General features: G+C 39.9%; 1 protein-coding gene across 3 annotated transcripts in view; it reads left to right on the top strand.

Moving 5' to 3' along the window:
* FGFR2 (fibroblast growth factor receptor 2) overlaps window positions 1–16,945 on the top strand; it is a 117,044-nt gene that overhangs the window by 59,574 nt on the left and 40,525 nt on the right. The gene's annotated exons all lie outside the window — the stretch shown is intronic.

The raw sequence follows: 16,945 nt of genomic DNA, 5'->3' as shown, positions 1-16,945 counted from the left end.
TTAGGCAAATATTTATCAGAAGCCCCTAGCCTCTTCTTCCTCTTTAAGCTTTTCAATGCCTTACATTCAAGAATATTCTGCAGTTTATTTTTCCTGGCAGAAAATATTGGTGACTTGCATGAATGAATGGAATGGTAATGAGAGTTATGTCATTTATTGCTATGTCTGCTACTTTCATAGAGAGAATCATAAAAGTAAACAGTAAGGCCAAGATTTTCCATCGTGATTAGGGGTTTCTGAATGTGCTCAGTTGCCATCATGGGGTCTCGTTTCTTCTTCTGAGGGTCTAGAAATGCACTTTTTCTGAAAGCATGTACCTCCCTTTCTTAAAGGAAATCTATAGTATTTACAAACCCATTTTGGAAAATGTAGTGTTTGTCTGTTAATTCTCTTTATATTTATTTGGCAATGGCATGTTAGAATTTGGTTACATTTTGAAACATTTGGTGCTGTTTTCAGTACTTGTTGGTCTCAGCTGCAACCATGGTAAGCTTTGTTTCACTGGGTTTGGGAAATGATCCAGAATTTGAAATTTAGCGCAGAGTAAGAGGAAACAGCACTGGTAATGATGGGAAAGGAACCCCGGGTTTCTTTATCCTTTGGTTTCTAACCTGCAGAAGTAAGAGGATTTTTCTGAGCTCAACACATTTAGGACTGTCCTATTTAGGGCTGGCATCAGTACCTAGCATCTTTGGGAAGCTGCCTGGGCCTTCCTTTAAATGCCCCTTCCCCACCACCCTAGTTCAGTGCTCTTGCAGTTCTGGTTGGCTGGGTCTAGCCACCATTTTGTTTTCTCACAATACACCATAGTGATGCTGTATTAGAAGCCTTGTGGAAAATAAAAATGGTAGCTAGATTCAGGTGCCCAGTGCTGAAGTGTTAGACTCCACAGGGGACTCTTCCACTTGACTGTTTGGGTTTCAGTTTCTTCCGCAGAGGTGGTTCTTTGGTCACTATTCATATTCCATTCATCTGTAAGAGCCAGAAAGGTACACTGTGAAGATTCTTGCCCCTTTAGTTAGGTGATTGCTGTAGCATAGAGTTGAATTATGTGGTAATGCAGAATATAATTTAGAAACCTGCAATAGCTATTTCCCTTGAATTCCCTAGTGTGTGGTCTCTTCCTTCCCAAGATAAATAATATAGGTGAATAATATTTTAAAAAGTTTCCTTCTGTTACCCCAACACTGTATTCCTCATACTTCCCATTGCTAAACACAGCTCAGAATGGAACTGATTTGGTGCTACATTCGTTAACCAAACAGAGCAATCACATACTTAGATGGTGGTTAGATGACAGATCCAGGAAAAAGTGTGTAGAACTCTGCAGAACAAATGTCCCTTCATATTTAATACACAACTGACCACAATCGGTTGCCCTGTGGTGAACCCATTTTGCTAAAACACAATGGCCCTCAATTAAATTTGAAACAATTGAGTAAATTGTGGAATAGAAACCAGATTTAAATTGGGCAGTATAAAATGAATTTCTCTTTGCTTGTTTTAGTTGTTTGCCCTTCTACATAAACTAATCTGTTGGGATTTATGTTTACTATTATTACTACTATTACTATTATTTTTACTATTTTCTTCACCGATGAGAGATTAACAGATTTTGAGTCAGGACTCTAGTTTGATGTGAAGCTCATATTAATGATCATTTTACCACACATCTTACCATAGATTTGCACATTATGTGTAGCAAAATCTTCCTTAATACTTGGCTAGGATAATGCAGATGACCAATCTTTTATAGAGCTAGAGAGTAATTTACCCAGTGGTAATTTGACCAGGGAGGAGGGGGAGAGAAGGCAGAGGCAAATTATGAAGCATGTCTCTTACTGCTCCAGCCCTGGTGAAGGTGATGCCAAACATGAAAAACATAGAGAAGATGAATTGGGTGTAGGAAAGAGAAGTAGAAGTACTCAGGAAAGTTAATTAAATCTTCAAAAAAAATATGTTCATGAATAATCCAGTTACGGTGTGTGGATGTGTGATAAAAGTTCAGAGCATTAACCCAGAAATCTAAACCCTTTCCCCTTTATTACTCTTTCATCTCTTCTTGTACTTGCTCTTTTTATGTTCCAGGGATGAAGAGGAGGAAAAGCAGTATTAATAGTTGAGCTTCATGTGATACACAGGCATAGATTAGTGTAGGGAAGAAAGCCTCTCAGACATTATTCGTTCCTTGTGCTTTCAGCTAAGCTAACCTGTGGGCTCCCTTCTTTTCTCTCTCTCTTCCATGGGTTCAGCTGATTTCAGAGCAGACCTGTTTGATATTAATGGTAACGAATAGTGTTAAAATATGGCAGTACATTATACTAATGTGTCTGTGTGACACGTTGTAGTGTAACCTCTTATTACATCACAAATTTTGGAGTTTTCTCAGCAAGCCTGTTGCCAAATGGTGACACAATGCTAAATTGGGAATAGCCATTATTAACTCGCCTGTAATAACTTTTGAAAGCCTGAATCTTTCGCCATGCATGCACTAATAGCTAGCAGAATGTGAAGGGTTTCATTTGAAGTGCGTATGCTAAATATTCTCAGCTGTTAGCTCAGATTTGTGAACGTAGGAAGTACATCACCATCTGATATTTTGCTGCAAATGTGAGAAGAACATTCGGCTGTAAGCAGAATTTTCTTAGTAGTCCAGTTAGCTTCTGGCTGCACAGTAGAACTTGTCTGGAGACTCGGAAGTAAAACAGACACTGCCTTAGGTGGACATTTTGATGATTGGTAATGTTCTCTACTTTTCGTGTTTCTTGTACTGAAATTATGACTTTGATTATTTGCAACAGAATGCTGTGTGCTTGTGTATGTGTCTGGTTTCCACACTGAGGAGCCAGAAAAGCTATAGAAGGGTGAAGTGATCCAAACTGGAAATAAGCCCATTCCTTCCCTGGCATCCTGATAGCGCACTCTTACCTTGCTCATGTCATGCGCTTGGTATGATCCTGTAGAGCGGCAACTGCTGCAAACCCTAGATAGGAACATTGTTGATAGCAGAGAAAATGGAATAGAATTTGGGTACTAATCAGAAAGGCAGTCGTACAGTGTGGGGGCTGCAGATTACGGGGAAAGGCAGAGAACATTTTATTCTATTTTTTAGAGGGTAGAAATGTAAGATCCTTCTAGCTCAGCATCTTGGCTTCAGTGGTACATATACGGCTTTGATGAAATCAGCAATTAAATAAGTATTTTTCACCCTTGAGTTGTAAGTTACTGAAGGCTACCACATGCATTAAGGGTTTCTGCCTTGGCTATTTTAGCAATAGACGCTGAGCTCTACTGAAAATGACTGGCTCTGTCTAAACTCAGTAACTCTGTTGCCCATCATGTTCTTTTCAGTTCAACAGCATAATGTTGTGTAAAAAAACAAAACCTGGTCTGTTTAAAGTCTCTCTTGATCTTAATATGTCAGATAGCTACAGTTCTGGTGCTGTGAAAAAGGACAAACAACTGTTCCCTATTTACTTTTGCCAGTTCATTACATGTTTTATGTATCTGTTGTTCAGCAAATGTCCTTGGCGTTGTCCCGTTTTCAAGATGGGGCTCTTGCTTAGTAGCTACGACATGCCAGTGTTTACATTTCGGCTTGTATAGTCTCTATTGAAGGAGAGAAGATGACATGTTTTTAAAGCATCTATAGTACAGTTTGCCACTTCTGTTTTTCTCTGAGTACATCTTCATCCCCCATATAAATTGGCAACTTGGCCAGTAATGACTTGCCTACTCTGCATTCATGTAAGCCTCTCCCAACCCCTTTCTTTTAATTAGAATTTCAGGAATTTCAATATTGGTCAATTTTTTAAATGATCATATTCCAGGTATAAGATTATTGCCTTAATGCATATCCTTAAAACAGGGCCATAGTGGGTGTAATGTAGTTGGGAACCTAAAAGGGTGAGCAGGCGCTGAGTAATATGTGTCTGTATTTTATGATTATGGCAATAAAAACATGAGTCTTAGCCTGTGGAAGTAATCCTTTCCCCACAAGAATTGAACCATATAAACTAAGCTTGTTGTTCAGACCTTATATCAGGAGACATTTGTCACGCTTATTATAAACTAGTACCTTACAAAAGAGTTATGGACCATTTCACTCAACATGAATTTTCTGTATGATATCACTTCTGAGTTTGATACTGTGAATGCCATCATGTGCAGTGAAGAGAAGTAGTTATTTTACTGAATCCCCTGCATGCTTCTTGCTGTGCATAAGTTTGTTACATGCAACATTGCATGCATGCATTGGGAGTAACTGATTTCATAAATGGTAGTGACATATGTGTAGGAAACTGATCGTGTGTGAAGAGTAGAAAACAGGCTCCATCAGTCTAATGCCCTGTAGATGTTTTGGGCTACAATTACAGGCAGCATGGCAAGTGGTAAAGAATGATGGGAGTTGTAGTCTAATGACTACACATTAAGCAAGTCTGGTCTACAGCCATGTACAGTGGTACCTCAGGTTAAGTACTTAATTAGTTCCAGAGATCCGTACTTAACCTGAAACTGTTCTTAACCCAAAGGACCACTTTAGCTAATGGGGCCTCCTGCTGCTGCCGTGCCGCTGGAGCCCGATTTCTGTTCTCATCCTGAAGCAAAGTTCTTAACCTGAAGCACTATTTCTGGGTTACTGGAGTCTGTAACCTGAAGCGTATGTAACCTGAGGTACCACTGTATTAATTTGGATAAGACACTCATACTAGGTGTGTGACTCATACTAGGTGTCGTGGCCAAACTATGGTTTGGGTGTTGGGAACATGCTGTACACTTTGCACATGTAGATTCTGTCCCGCATGTCCCACTGAGTGTAAGTTTGTGAAAGGATTGAACAGAGAGTGAAAATGAGTCACTTACTTGGCCTTTGACATAAAGTATGGTTGCTGATAGCCATAATTAAAAATGTTATGGTGTTACAACCAAGCAAGAGGGTTTGTGTGTAATTATTACAGCAGTCAGAGGAAGGGCAAGTTACAAGTCTGCAATGGTGAGCCTATGTCAGTCTGGAAGAAGCACCGTGAACTTGTGCATTATAGCTCAGTTGAGTCTATGTATGGCTGTTCTGAGGCACAATGGAATTTATGAACATAGGGAACAGCAGCCATATATTATGTCTGTGTAATAAATGGGTATTTGCAGTGGGCTTATGTAAGATTATTGTTGGGTGGGTTGTACTGCTGGAGTCCAAACACAAAACACAATAAAGGGTGTGAGAGTAATTGTCATGTACCTATCTGCAGGTATTAGCAGAACTCTTTCTCCAAAGCAGTAGTGAGATATTACTAAAAATAAAACATAATAAAACATTTCATTTGTTTTCAGGAATTAATTAAGGGTAGCCTTCAGGCCTTTCCAAATGACTGTTCAAGCTCATGTTGATCTTTGTACAATATTCCACAACTCCTTTGACAATAGTGTTATATCCTTTGTGTAGTTGATGAGGGTGTAGGGAGAGCCTTTTTATCACAGGGGATATTCAAGTTGGTGTCCTTACAAGGTTTAGTTGAACCTTATTCTGCCACAGCAGTAAAGAAAACTCCATCCTTAATACAAACATTCAAGTGCTGCTTAATTAATTTCCAGCAAGAGTCAAATGTATATAGTCTACCCAAGTCACAACTTGCTTTCTGGCAGCGAGATTTGCAGTTGTTGACTAACTCTATACAGGAGCAAGGATAAGCCTGACATACTTACCTGAGCACTTGAGGGCTGGGACGTGCTGAGACAGGGGCAGAGGCAGGCAGGAATCCACACTGGTGCTTGCCTCTAGGTATTTGGATAAACTGAGAAGGAAGAAACTTTCTTTCAAAGCAAGAGAAAAGCCTGACTGTGGACTTTACACCTGGCATGGGCTTTTGGCAACACTTGAGCAACTAGCTCAGAGAGAGGGAGAGGAAAGAAACCCTACACAAATTGTTTAGAGCTAGAGGCTGTGTGCTTTGCTCTTAGCGAATGTCATAGCTTATCAAAGGGTTTTAAAAAAAATATCCAGGTGCTGTTACTCATTGGATCTGTCATACTTGCATTGCGCCTTTTGGATCACACAGCCCCTCACTTAACTTACTTCCTTGCCACTACATGCCCATATGCTCACCATCTATTTGCTCTGTCCTTCTTAATGCTGTGCCAAAAATATATTATGCAATTTTGATAGCCATTCTTCATGAATTAATGAGTAAATAAATTCTTATCAAAGTGGAGAGAAAATTTTCATGTAATTCTCATGAGTGGGGTGCAGGATATTCAGGGAGGCTGCAGAACTTTGGAGAAATGGAAAGAAAAGCACAGAGCTCTTTTGCAGGGGAAGAACATTTTTAAGGAAAATCGAGAACAGGTTTCAGAGTATAGAACTACCCCTTTACTACCCCTTTTCTGCCAGAGTATAGAACTACCCCTTTTCTACCAGTTCTTACATATGCAATGCAGGGCACCTACACACCTACACACACCTTTTGTTTCTCTCTCAAGTCCAAAGTTGATGAGAACTCTGGAGTAGAATTCTTGCACTTTAAAGAATATCATCATTTTTAAATTTTGTAACCTTTCTCCAGGGCTGGAAACCAAATTGAGACATTTCTGGAGCAGGCAGCCTTCTAGCCCTGTGTTTTATTGAAAGGTCAATTGCTTTGCAATCAACATTACTAATTAGGACATATTGACATCTCATTCTCATACTGCAGAGAAGCACTGTTGATCAGTGTAGCTGCATGGTGGGCATGCAAAAGGTCCCTGGTCAATCCCTGCCAGGTACAACCGGCAGAGATCTGTATCTGAAACTCTGGAGAGCTTCTGCCACTCTGTACATGCAATACTGATCTAGATGCACTCAGGCTCTGGCTGCTTTTGACTTAAGTCAGATTCCTATGTTCTTATCCTGTAGCAATGAAACAACATTCAGCTGCATTCTCTCTCCCTACAAAGTGTGTAGTTCATTACCATGCTTTCCTAGTGATGCTTTTAGTTGTATGTGCATTACAGTGGTAAGGACACGACATAAAAATGACTATGGCTTATACTCAGACAGCACTTCATTCCATTTCCCTGATGTTTCCTTACCTGATAATTTCTGCATGATACACACTCTTTCACATGGCATAAAAGCCCCTTTTGCAAACCAAGTGGAATCAACTAGAAGTTTGGTGTTCATTTCTGTGTTAAATGCTTCCAGAAAAAAACCTGTTTGCAACCCTGTTAACTCAGAGAACTGCAGGAATTTTGTGCTGTACTTTCCCAACCCTTTTCATGGATGCCAGAATTTGGGAAGGTAATCTTTCTGCCATTTTCTTGGGTGAAAACAAGCATTCATGTGCATAAAGGATGGCAACATGTCCAATGACATCTGCTGTTGTGTCACAGCATTGCTGCTGGTGTAAATGAAATTTAGCATGACATAGTGTTATATCAATAAAAAAACCCCATAGTTCTATAACACAATTCGTAATTCAGTGTAAAAGGAATGTTGGAAACAGGGACAGAATTACAGCCAGGAAAACGAATGCTATAATCCCAACATCTGAATGTGCCCAATGAACCAACCATTTATGTATCGTATCCTGGATGGAATGGGGCTGGGGCCATAATGATAGCACAGTCCACCTACCCTTCCCTTTTACTCTGTATCAGATTTGGCATTTCAGTGTTATATTTCCAACCGCAATTACCAACCTCATGCAGCAATACCATTGCAAGGCTGTATTGTGATGGGGCTGACATAAATGATTTTCATCTCCAAGCATTCCTAACTGCTATCGAGCTCCAAAAAAATCTGATGATATATTGCCAAGAGATTCTAGAAGTGTCTCCCATTTGGCTGGTTCTATGTTTCAGCCATGTGTGGGAGAAATTGCGTCTTGCATTTCACATTCCAGAGTAGTTCTGCTTTATTCTTTTCCAATCCAAAAATGTTTTTTTATATATAACAAAGTAAAAAACAAAACAAAAATCCTTCAGTCACACTATTTCATTGTTATGCTTTCCATATTTTCCCTCACCCAAGCAAAGCTGTTCTTGGTAGTTCAGATGTTCTAAAGCTTTGGCTTTTGCCTGTGCCGTAACAAGGATCATATTGGTTAACTCCAAGATTAGCAGGGTAGACACGACAGCCTCTTCCTCTGGGGAAGCTCATGAAATGCACACTGTGGCAGCCTAACAATGGGTTTCTCTGCATGAAGAGCAGACTGGTATTAAGACCATTAGCCAGCGATGACAACTGAACATTTTAAAACAAGAACATTCATGTTGCGTACTGCAATTTCTGAGTGGCTGGTGGTGCATTGTATCACTTAAACCTTTGTAACGGATACATTTTCAAAGAGCATAGTTTGATTCTCGTGTGGTAAAACTGGGTGCATAATTAGCAGAGAACATAAAGGAGAAAAACATGGTTCTTCCTTACCCATTAAGATATTGGGTGAGGATGGCTAAGTGAAGCTACTTTGTCTGACACACACACACCCAATAGCTTTACCAAATTTGAATTATGTTTGTTGAAAACTCTGCTCAGTTTCCCCTGTAAGGAAAAGAAGCAGCAGCATCTGTTGCTTTGACATCCATTGCTTTGACTTCCTACCAGCTGAGTGCACATGTTCAGTATTTGTGAAGCCTTTATTGCCAAGTGATGCCAGGTTTCCTATGGAGAATATATGGGGAACCTTTGGTTCTTCAGATGTTGCTGAAGTACAATTCCCATCAGCCCAAAGAAGCATGGATGTTAGGGGTAGTTGTTCATAAACATCTGGGGAACCAGAAGCTCCCCACACCTCCTAATGAGTCTGACCATCCATGAAGATATATGGAGAATATAGTGGGCCACAAATTAGCAATGGCTATTGCTCATTCTGGGCATATTTTCTTTGTCTGCAGTTTCAAGAACTGCGATATCTGGAGCTGCATGGATGTGTGCCTAATTGAACTCATGAGTTCAAAAAAATCAGTTTGGAGGGGTTCTGTAGTAGCAACTGTTGAGAACGGAAAATTAAAAACATTGTAGTAGGCATAAGGATCATACATGGACCTCTGGATCACAGCCATAGTCAACATACCTGAGAGTTTTGCAAAGATACAGATTCCTGAACACTGCTAAGGATTAAATCAGTGATGAAAACATAGACAGAGGTACGAGTTGAACTTGGCAGCAAATTTCTTTAAAGATTAAACAATGCTGTCTTTTTTCAGACTGTCCTAGATAAGAATACTTTGATGTTGAGGAACCAGGCTTCAGATAGGCGAAGGAATAAAAATTGTAAATGTTTTATTGTGCACATACACAACACTACATGTACTTCTGAACTCTGGCTCATTTGATTATTGTTGAATATGCCAATGAATCTGTCAATGTTTCTTTATGATTCTAAAACTGGCTATTATCTAGTAATCTCATTCTGCAGCATTTCAACAATACATTGTTTCCCTAATAGTATTGTTTCACTGTTTCTTGTACGTGCACATGACTGCTAATTTGTAAAGGAGCTTAAACAGTGAGAATACCTTTTGTCTACTGATTATTCAGTCAAATATGCTCCTAGTTGCAGTGAATAATCTAGGGTCTACAGTAACTGCCCTCACACTAACTCCAGCCACTGAAAGTCTTATTGGAATTGTACCATTAGGTGTTCCTGTTCACAAAAAGAGCCGAAATGCAGAACAGTATGTGCTTCATTTCCATATAGGATTTGAAGCACATCTAAATGCGGATTTTTTTGCAGTTAATGGCCACAATCCTCTTGCCATTTGCACAAAGTCCATGGATATTGTTGGGGATTTTCCAGAGACTCATGCCGGAAAGGGGGAGGGGAGCAACCCTCTCCTATCAGAAATTCACACTGTAAGAAAGCTAATGGTCCACTGTGGGTCAGTGCACACTTGCGCTTTGCCTCAATAAGAACATAGAAATGCCCCATGCATGAAAATCCATCCACAGTCTTGTAGCCAACATATAGCTCATTTTATCCTTTCTCATGGCAGCCTGCAAGTGAAAGAGGTGTGGTATGAAGAGATGTGAATCTTGCTCTAGAAATCATTTTGCTCTTGAGCTTCATCTCACATATAAAACAGCTATGTAGCAATGTTCCTCACAGTTACAGCAGTGTCTTGAGTGAATGCTTAAACACATGAGCCAAGTGTTGCAACTAGGCTGACCCCAGATAACATTCATTCAACACTTTCCACGTTCTTTATCTGGCCTTGCCCACAGCCAAAGATGCTGTACTTGATGTCTCAATAGATGAAATTATTGGATCATGAGAGTTCTTGTAGATGACGTGCTGAGTCACCTGATGTTCTGGAATGTCAGCTGTCCATCACAGATATTTTATCTAAAATTTCTTAACTTCCCAATAATTTTTCGTAACTTCCCTATAAACTTTGAACTCTAGTGATAGTGGAACTGTTTTACTTGCCTGTGTAGCAAGGGCAGTGTTTTAAGGATGTACATTGACTGTGTGGTTAATGTAGCATTTTTACTTTGTCCGCAAACTCACTACATGACCTTAGGCAAACCACTGTTCTCTTGGTCTGCTTATTCGATGAACATACTGACCTCCCATACAAGGATTTTATAAGGATTACAGCGGTACCTCGGGTTAAGTACTTAATTCGTTCCGGAGGTCCATTCTTAACCTGAAACTGTTCTTAACCTGAAGCACCACTTTAGCTAATGGGGCCTCCTGCTGCCGCCGCGCTGCTGGAGCACGGTTTCTGTTCTCCTCCTGAAGCAAAGTTCTTAACCCGAGGTACTATTTCTGGGTTAGCGGAGTCTGTAACCTGAAGCGTATGTAGCCTGAAGCGTATGTAACCCGAGATACCACTGTACTAGAATAATGTTTGCAGATTTTGAGAACTTGAATTGCACCATGTCTTATTAAACACATTTTAGAAGGTGACTTATTTGCAATTTGCAACCAGATCAGAAACATTCACTTGCTTATTTTCCAGACACTGATACAGCTATTTTCTAGGTGAAACGATACCTACCACCCTTTGCTTACAGTTCCCCTCCCCCATGGAATTGTTGGCATGAATTGCATTACTAGGAGTAATTTCCCCCATTGAATCCTGAACTGAACTCAGGGTAACCGAACTCCATAGGATTTTGTTTAATATATATGAGTGCATATTTATTCTTTCAAAGATTATCAGTGACACTGTAGATTGAAGTGTCCAGGAACTTCCCCCCTTGTATGTAAAGGCCCCTTAAATAAAAATTACAGGAATAGGTGTTGGCATGCTTTATACAACCCAACCATCTACATGTTCAAAATGGATACTTTTGAAGTTTCAATTAGCAAAGATTTATTTCCCATGTGCCTATTTGACCTTTTTGTGCATGAGTAAATAAGAGAATACATATACTGAATACTGATGGATTTATAGCACTGGGAAAGCAAAGGCTCTGAAGTTGTGTGTGTGTTTTAAAATTTAACATTTATAGTTTGGAATGAAGAATTAATAAAGTTTTACTTTAACTGTTTTCAGATGTAGAACAAAATATAATTGGTCTCCAAAAGGCCAATATATTTATTTAGCATACTTTAGCAGTACTTTGTATTTTAGAGCTAGCCTTTGTCTTTAAGATATTTTCATAAACACAGCTTTTATTCTTCTTCAGGAATGTGTCATAGTCTCTTATCGCCCCTGCTACTTGCCCATATACCAACAGCTGCCTAACAATGTAATGTTTAATGTTTTAAATTACCATATTTAGTCAGAATGCACAGGCACGATCTGGATACCTGACAAACGAACTGCAGCAGATTTTATATTTTAATACACTGCTTCATGCAGGCGTAGTGAAAAGGCTTTGGTAAAAAAAACCCCACAGAGCTATCAAATTAAAAGAGAACAATATGGTAACATTTGCCCACTTTTCCTCTCACCCTTATTTTGTCGCAATTGTGCATACTTTGCATATAATGATTATTAAATGCACCACTTCCTCAGCTCCAGCCAGCATGGCCAATGGTAAGCAATGATGGGAATTGTGGTCCAAAACATCTGGAAAACATGTAAGGCTGAGCTTAGTAAATAGCTGCAGCCGCTCCATCAGTGGTGAGACTGCAGAGTCACTTAAATGAAAGAGTGAACAAGGAAAGGGAACCTGATATAAATTTGGGTCATACTAGAGGTGTGGAATGCCAGCTTCTCACGTAAAGCAGTCATTCCCCATGTATGTCTATCAAATATTTCATATTGCTTGGGAACAGGGTCACAGTTTAAAGCCACTAGATTTGCATTAGATAGACTTACAGCATATCTAAAAACATAAAACATCAAGCGTTGAAAACTTCCCAATTCAGGGCTGCCTTCAGTGTCTTCTAAAAGTTGTGCAGTTCTTTATCTCGTTGATAACTGACGGAAGGGTGTTCCACAGGGAGGGTGCCACTACCGAGAAGGACCACTGCCTGGTTCCCTGTAACTTCACTTCTTGCAGTGAGGGAACCAGCAGAAGACCCTCAGTGGAGGACCTCAGTGTCTGGGCTGAGAGATGGGGGTGGAGATGCTCCTTCAGGTATACAGGGCCATGGCTGTTTAGGGCTTTAAAGGTCAGCACCAGCGCTTTGAATTGTGCTCAGAAATGTACTGGGAGCCAGTGAAGATCCTTTAGAACTGGTGTTGTATGGTCCTGATGGCCACTCCCAGTCACCAGTCTAGTTGCCACATTCTGGGTTAGTTGTAGTTTCTAAGTCACCTCAAAGGTAGGCCCGCATAGAGTGCAGTGTGTGTGTGTGTGTGTGTGTGTGTGTGTGTGTAATATCACTGAAAATTCAGGAGTTTCTAAGACAGAGCTTTCTAAACTGTGTGTTGCGACATGTTAGTGTGTCGACTGCAGTGTTTAAGTTTGTCGTGCAGATGCTCCATGCTCTTCTCCTGGGCTTGAAAGGGGTTAGTTTAACATCCAGTTTTCTAGTAAAACTGAATTACTGTGCTGCGAAATGATGCAAAACTGAATCACTGTGTTGCGAAATGACGCATGTCTAAAAAGTGTGTCACCAACATGAAAAATTTGGAAAGCTCTGTTCTAAGGCAGTTAGATAGATGCCTGGATCTCTTTAGGCCAGATTACATGTTTGCTTTGTTACCTTGAAACAGCATCCTTCACTGTACCATTGTTGCTACCAGCCAGCATACTCTGTATGATTAGGTAACCTGTATATGACAGCTTTATGCAGAATGCCGGATTCTTTCAGTGACAGTTGCTGCACTCAATTGGATTGCAATGGGCAGCAATCAAGTTCAAGATTTAATGTTGCAGTCAATGAAAGTCATTTATTATTAGATGAAGTACCTGAAGAAGCCAATTGCTTCGATATGCAGTGCTTTACTAAAATGCCTCAAACTTTGGTAACATTTTCTACTCTTAATCATCCACAGCCAGTGCCTTACGTAAACACTTTTACACATCCCCTAAAATGTTAGAGCTAAAGATTCCAACCTCAGTAAAGCTACATGTCTTTCAGGCAAGCTAGAACATGCAGCTAAAAGTTTAAAAGTTTCAAGTGAAATAAACAAAACACATTGTGTGTTAATGTTAGTGGTAATTCCCCCCCCAAATGGTATTGGGGACTCCCCACCCCCATTTAAGGGCAAGAAGTAAGGTCGTGAAGGAAATCAAACCCTGATGTGGATAAATGAAACATGAGGCCTACTGACTTTCTAAAAACATTTTAAATAATATTCTCTAAGGTTTCATTTTATACTGAAGGCGATTGTAATATGTTTTGGAAGATGGTGTAAGGTTTCCATTAAAGCGAGATCATACTTGTTTTTTCTTTTTCTTTTTGTACCCAAACATGGGTAGGGGAGATGGAGTTGGAGCTTATTTAATAAAGGGTGGAAAGCTTTATAAGTTTTCTCCAGGACTATAAAAATATTAACTGCTACATTAAACCACAATTTGCATTTCACTTTTTTTTTTAAAAAAAGTATACCATTCCTACATCTGACAGGGCAACACAGAGAGAGTGGCTTGTGCAAATATAAGAAGGTTGATGGAGTTGCGCTTTCTTGCATTTGTTCAGATCCTTCACTTCCAAAGAGCTCTCCCTGCTTTGCTTATTCATTTCTCCATGAGGGAATTGTTGGAGTCCCACTTTGGAACTCTTTGTTCAGCTTAGCCTTCCCTGATGTTTAAAGCTTTGTGGATGTGATCCCTCTCACGCTGCCCTTACGTTGTTCATTTTTCCTGGTGATTTGTATTTTCTGTCACTGGAAACCAATTTGTGAGGTCATTGTCCTAAAAGAAGAAGTAAAACGTTTTAAGAATGAAATAAGAAATACCTATACATTAGGAATATGTATCAATACAAAAGGTGAAATTCCCTCATCCTTGTAGTCTCTTCACCGAGTCTTGGTTAGACTACTGCAGTGCATTGTATGTGGAGCTACCATTAAAGATTGGTCAGAAACTGCAGTTTGGTCCAAAATGCAGCTGCTAGAATACGAATTTAGACTGGGCATTGGAAACACAACTCACCAGTGCTAAAAGAACTGTACTGCCCCATGGTCCATTACTGAGTGCTGTTCAGAATTAGTACTTAAAGCTCTGCATTGCTTGGGACTTGAAGGCCCACTTTCCCCATACAGTATTAACCTGCCCACACATCTTCTGCAGGGCTTCCACTGGGTGCCCCTGCCATCTTAAGTAAGGTGAGAAGAGTGCCTTCTCAGTCATGACACCCTGTTTATGAAATTCTTTCCCAGAGAAGCCTTTTAGGTGCTTAAATAGATGTCGTTTTGTCACCAGATGAGGGCCTTTTATGTTCCCAGACCTTAACTATAGCAGATCTTTTATGTTGGATGAATTCAAGTCATACTCACTGTCCAACATACAGCCATGAAGTAATTTAAAAACAGCACTGCAAGAGCTACAAGTTAAATAAGGCTTCTGCTTTGTAGTGTGTTGCCAGCGCTGCCTCAGTAAGTAAATTCCCCATAGGCATTTGCAGAGTGCCAAATATATGGCCTTTATTAAAGATCCTATTGTTTGGCAGTGTCATTATTTGCTGTTACACCCCAGTGTTGTGCTTTTCAGACAATTTTTTTTTTTTTTGAAGCCAACATGTTAAAGGCTGCAGTCCTATACAAACGTACTAGAGCTTAATCCCATTGTACTCAGTGAGGCTTACTTCTGAGCAGACATGTATAGGATTGCACTGCATGGCAGACAATATGCTATTTGGAATTTGGGTGGTTTTTAATGTTTCCTCAAATCACTATAATTTAGTTTTAATAATTAATGTATCTCTGAAAAGGTAGAGGACCCCTGACAGTTAAGTCCAGTCATGAACGACTCTGCGGTTGCAGCGCTCATCTCGCTTTACTGGCCGAGGGAGCCGGCGTTTGTCCGCAAACAGTTTTTCCAGATCATATGGCCATCATGACTAAGCTGCTTCTGGTGAACCAGAGCAGCGCACGGAAACGCCGTTTACCTTCCCGCCGGAGCGGTATCTATTTATCTACTTGCACTTTGACGTGCTTTCAAACTGCTAGGTTGGCAGGAGCTGGGACCAAACAATGGGAGCTCACCCTGTCACGGGGATTGGAACCGCTGACCTTCTGATCGGCATTGGGTATGCTGACTGGGGCTGATGGAAGTTGTATTCCACTACATCAGGGAGGTGAAAAGTTCCCAACCCCAGTGGGTTCTTCAAAAGAAATGAACAGTCCAAAAGAAATTGTGTGTAATTTGTTTACACTTACAAAAAATAAAGCACTTAATAAGTTTTTCATTTCAGGTGTCTAATTGTTTGATTTATTTTCCTGTTTATTATAATTTGCCCTGAGATGAGAGGCAAAATAATATCAGATAAATAAACAAACATGTAATGAAACAGAACAAGAACAAAAAAGATTGCATTTCTTGACATGTGAGATACTCTTGAGTTCCAAATACCGTCAAAGAAAATCATTAGCTTCTAATCCCTTAATGGTGTTTTCTTCCCAATGGCATAAAATTACTGCTGAGTCTTAATACTTCAAGATTGCTGTGAAATAATTCAAGCTGATGAATAAGAACATACAGATTTTGCCAAGAAGCCAATTCAGTATTCTCCCCGATGACCATCTTGGAAAAAGACCACTGTGCATCATTTCACGATGATGGATGATGGAACTTAATAAGCTGACCCTTTTATGTTTGGTACCAAGTCTTTCAAAGGCCCAAACCACAGAATGATCTCAGAGCTTTGGAAAGCCCTTTGGAAAGCCCATTATTAAAAGAAATAATAGGAGTTGTTTTTTGGAACAGTAGTTGCCAGTTGTGATCATTACGCAGAAGGCCACACAGTGAGCTCTGGGCATACAGTGTGGCTTCTGAAGCACATCTTCTAAAAGCAGTTCCCTAAAGCTGAGAGTTTCAAGAGCTACTATCTACAAACCCGGGTATGAATATGAGGTAGTAGTGGTTGCTGGTGAAAAACCACTGGTACTCTGGTTCATGTGAGGTAATGGTCCTATGCACTGATGGTACCCTTTGGGACAGACCCAGTAGGCCTAATTGTGGAAAATCTATAATGGTTCCTTGACTGAGGTTGTTACATAACCAACATGTATATGAGATGATGCCATATCTGTTCTTTGCAGTAATGTTATTATCAGTACTATTAATAGTTCGTGATTATAGTTCACAATTAGTGAATGCCTCCTATAATAATATATATTAATTGATGCTCATTTTAGTCTTTTATTTTTTTAAAAAAAATACTTGTTTTTGGTAGCATTTTTGTTTGGTCTTTGCTTCTCTTTTCCCCTTCTATGTTTATATTTTTGCCTAATTACACAATTTCCAGTTACAATATACCTCGGTAAACCCTCACCGAAAGGATTTGGCAATACAGTGGTACCTCGGGTTAAGAACATAATTCGTTCTGGAGGTCCGTTCTTAACCTGAAACTGTTCTTAACCTGAAGCACCACTTTAGCTAATGGGGCCTCCTGCTGCTGCT

The sequence above is a fragment of the Podarcis bocagei genome (genome assembly GCF_964188305.1).
Source record: "Podarcis bocagei genome assembly, chromosome: 4".
Classification (NCBI taxonomy): domain Eukaryota; kingdom Metazoa; phylum Chordata; class Lepidosauria; order Squamata; family Lacertidae; genus Podarcis; species Podarcis bocagei.
Note: the sequence above shows the minus strand (reverse complement) of the source record. Positions and strands in the feature narration are given on the sequence as shown.